We start from the raw sequence: 4565 nt of genomic DNA, 5'->3' as shown, positions 1-4565 counted from the left end.
GTGATGATTCTGTGTACAAGGGCTGCTAACGACTGAGAAATGCTCGATCAGTAGAGATTAAGAGCCCGACTCTGGAGCCTACTGGCTTCGGTTGCAGCTGTGTGGATGTAACTGTTCCTTGCCTCGATTTCCTCATCTGTAAAGTGGGGATAATAGTTTTTGTGAGGATCCAGCCAGTTAATGCTTGTGTAATGGCTTAGAACAATGCCTGTACAGAGTAAGCACTAGATACATGCTGGCTGTTGTAATTATTGTTATATAAACATGTCCGGTGGGCAGGATGGCTATCTAATTCCCTTCGCTGAGGTTTTGTCTGAACTTGAAAAGTTCTATGATTCTGACGCCTCCCGACCCCATCCCACTCTCTCATTACAGGAAACAGCTGGACTCCCTGGGCAAAGAGTCGGCCCTTGGCTCACTTGGTGGCCCCTCGCGAGCCCTGCCACAGGAGTGTAGAGCAGATGGCCTGCTCTTCCGGCAGGCGTGGAGAGAGAGGTGGCACAGAGGGCTTTGGTGCTGGGGCCCTGCCTCGGAGCCCCTGCTTAACCACTTACTAAGGCAAGCGTTATAGATCTTTATCTGTAGGACGGGACTAACAAGAGGATGTAATGAGATGATGTTTGCAAAGGGTGTGATGTGTGAAGCACTTATCGTCATCATCGTCATCATCATCACCATTATGTGGAGCCTGCTTGAAAATGGCCTCTTTGGATGTCCTCCAATATCACCTGGGGTTGGCCAGGTCCTGACTCCGGGGAGAAACGTGGGGTTGCACCTGAGCCTCAGGGAAGGCAAAAGATGAGTAAGGCAAGAAAAGCATGGAAGGAGTCTGAGGAATGGCACCCCAGAGGTAAAGCTGAAGAGAAAGGCGCCTGGTCTGGACGCTGCAGCAGAGCAGAGGTGAGGGAGGGTGTCGAGAGCCTGACCCCAGTGTGTGTCAAAGGGGAGAGCGGGGAGTGCTCCGTGTGGGGGGTCAGGCAGCCAGAAGTCCACGGGACAGCTCAGAGAGAAAGAAGCTGGCCACCTCGGTGTGCAGTGAAGAGAAGACCTGGTTGGTTGGAGTAGGGTGTCCAACTAGGCAGCTAGGGAGAGCGTGTGCTCAGGGAAAACAGGCACAGGAGGCCCAGATAGGGACACCTGGGCCCTGTCCTCTTCCATCCAGCCTCCCCCCACCCATCCCCTGACCGACCCCCAGGTCCCCTGTCACTTCCTCTGAGAAGCCTTCCCCTAACTCCTCCCCATCCCCAGCCTGTCCTCAATCCCACAGTTGCATCGTGCCCTATTCTTCACTGCACCGACTGCAAGCCTAGTTTATTGTTTGAGTTAAATGTTAACTTGTCTCTTCCTCAGAAGATGTCAGATCCAGAAGGAGATGGTCGGGGCATCCGGTTCACCTCCCTCTCCCCTGGGCTCAGCTCCATGCCTGGGACAGAGCTAGCTGGCAGGAAACATTGGTTAAACAGACGAATACAAGCTAAAAAGATATAGCTTAGCAATGGTGAGAAAGAAAAGGATTTTAGGTGATCTCGGGCTAAATTCATGGATGTAGATAACATTTCCTTCCTTCCTTCCTTCCTTCCTTCCTTCCTTCCTTCCTTCCTTCCTTCCTTCCTTCCTTCCTTCCTTCCTTCCTTCCTTCCTTCTATTCTTCCTTCCTTCCTTCCTTCTATTTTTCCTTCCTTCCTTCTATTCTTCCTTCCCTACCTCTTCTCTCCTTCCTTCTCTTTCTTCTATTATATATCAAGCACCTACTACATGCCCTGTCCTATGTTAGGCATGGGAGTGCTGTGTTGAACAAGACAGAGACAATCTTTGCCATTATAGGGCTTATATTCTAGTGGGGGAGCCTGGGAAGAAGCAAGCTACAGATAAATGTGTAGTCTGATATCAGGTAATGATAAATGTTTTAGGGAAAAACAGTGTCATGGCTGGGTATATGCATGTGGTTTTAGGCACGGTGGAAAGAGAAGGCTTTGGTAAATGCCAAAGACCTGAGTGAAATGAGGAAGTGCACCACGTGGATGTGGGGAGGGCACCCTTGGCGTGTTCCAGAGGGAGTTGTTTGTTGAACTATAGAAAAGCAGACTGGAAGGGCTTAGACGCTGGCCTGCCTCTTCTGTGATGAAGGAGGAAAAAGCCCCAAAGAGTAGAAGAAAGTGCCCAGGCATGTCGGTGGCAGAGCAGGAGCAAAACCAGGAGTCCCGGCCTTCGTCTGCATTCCTGCCACTATGCCTATCCTCTGTCATTCCTGGTCTAGGGCCAGAGCATCCTAAAGGACCACTGCAGGCTGGAATCCATAACAGGAAAGCCTACAGGCCTCTCAGAGATTGCCCAGCCTAATGCCCCATTGTGCAGATGAGAAATCCAAGGACCAGAGAGAGAGGGCCCAAGCACACAGCAAGCCTGAGCAGCAGGATTTTTAAGAGAACTAGGTCCTCTTTGAAGCCTGGCCAGGCACTGAATAGGGTACTTAATGAATGAATTTGTGAATGTGGGCCCACAGGCTAAGGGGAGATGCGGTGGTCACAATACACTGTTTGGTGTATCGTTATTCACTATGGTGATGATCAAATCAATATCGATGAATATTTATTCGTGTTTACCGTGTGTCAGGCACGGTACTTACTTAACTGCTTTGCAACAACCCTGCAGAGTAGCCACCACTCTTCCAACTTTACAGAGAAAGAAACTGAGACTTGCAGAGCCAAGTAGCTGAGCTAAGGAAGCCAGGAGAAAGGATGGCTTCACAGAGAGAACCCCGGGATGGAGAGGGTAGGGGGCTGAGGGCCCAGCCTTGGCGTGGGCTAATCAGCAGGGTTGGTAGAGAAACTACTGTTGCAGTAACTCTCTGTCCAGCTCACGTGAGAGGCACGAGAGAGATGCCAAGGCCTGAGGGCAAGTCTTCACATCCGTGCACAGGTTTTCAGGCTGCAAAGCCCCTTCGCATCCCCTGCCTCATTTGGGTCTCACGAGAACCTGGTTAGGGGCGGGGGCTCTTTTTCTCATCTTACCATGAAGAAGAATAAGGCCTAGAGAAAAGGGGAGTACCCAAGGTCACGCTGGGAGCTGAAGGCAGGGGCCGGGTGTCCTAGGGTCCAGGTGTCCTGGTGCCCAGGCCAGACCTTCCCGATCCCCTTCTCTCTCTCAGCGTCCATGGTCCCCATGGGTAAAGCCAGAGGTCAAGGGGCCATACTTCCTGACTCCTGGTGTTTTGGGTTGAACTGTGTCCCTCAAAAGATCTGTTGAAGTCCTGACCCCAGTTCCTGTGGATGTGACCTTATTTGGAAATAGAGCCTTGCAGATGAAATCAAGTTAAAATGAGGTCACAGTGGGTTGAGGTGGGGGGCTAATCCAGTATGACTAGTATCCTTATAAGAAGAGAAGAGACATACACAGAGAACACCATGTGACGACACAGGCACATAAGGAGAATGTCATGTGACACAATGGAGGCAGATATTGGAGTAATGCCTCTGTAAGCCACGGAATGCCAAGGATTGACGGCCACCACTAGGAGCCAGGAAGATGTAAAGAAGGATTTTACCCAGAGTCTTAGAGGGAGCATGGCCCTACCAACACCTTGATTTTGGACGTCTAGATTCCAGAACTGTGAGAGAATACATTTCTGTTATTTTAAACAACCCAATTTGTGATACTTTGTTCTGGCAGCCCTGGCAAACTAATATACTAGGTATCCAGTCTTTCTACCTATATCAAAAGTGACCCTCAGAAATAAGGGGGAGGGTCCCAGGCCTTCAGTGCATAGGCCAGAGGCAAGGCCAACACAGGATTTCAGCAAGCAGGGATAATTCTGATAGTTTAATGCTTATACACATCTTACATTGTTCTATGTGCCTTACAGATATTAACACATTGAGTCCTCACAACGACTCCGTGCTGTATCCATTTTAGTATTCCATTTAATAATCCTAGTGCTGTCTCCATTTTATAGATGAAAAAACTGATTCTCAGAGGGGCAAAGCGAACAGCCTAAGATCACACAGCTCATAAAACAGAGCTCAGATCCAAACGCAGGCAGCTGTCTCTTCACCACGGCACTGGTCGGGGGCAGAGATGGAAATGTGTATCATTCTTGGAAGAGGGAAATGCATAAGCAAATCCCAGGAGGGGGTACTTTGGGAAGATAATTAATTTTCCAAGATAAAGAACTCAGGGAAGGAGACTTGGTAAAGGTAAGAGACAAGAAGGCTTGGGCTTGGCCAGTGTCAGCACAGCCCAGTAATTCAGGCTATGGGCTCTGAAGACGGAGCTGTATCTTCAGTATGATTCTGGATGGCATATGGGATTAGTTGGAATAGTTAGGGTATAAACAACCTAAATAAACAACCTAAAAGTCTTAATGGCTTATTACATCAAGGCTTATTTCTTGCTCATGTCACATATTCCCCATGGCTCCGTTGGGGCTGCTGTCTCCTCTGCACTGTCCTTACTCTGGGACCCAGGCTAGGAGGAAGCCGCTCTCTGGAAAACTGTTGGAGGGTCTCACACCAGCGATTAAATGCTCCAGCCCATGATAAGGTACAGTTCAGAACCAGATCTGGTCA

This window comes from Pteropus vampyrus, unplaced genomic scaffold, assembly GCF_000151845.1.
Source record: "Pteropus vampyrus isolate Shadow unplaced genomic scaffold, Pvam_2.0 Scaffold185, whole genome shotgun sequence".
In the NCBI taxonomy this organism is placed as follows: domain Eukaryota; kingdom Metazoa; phylum Chordata; class Mammalia; order Chiroptera; family Pteropodidae; genus Pteropus; species Pteropus vampyrus.
Note: the sequence above shows the minus strand (reverse complement) of the source record.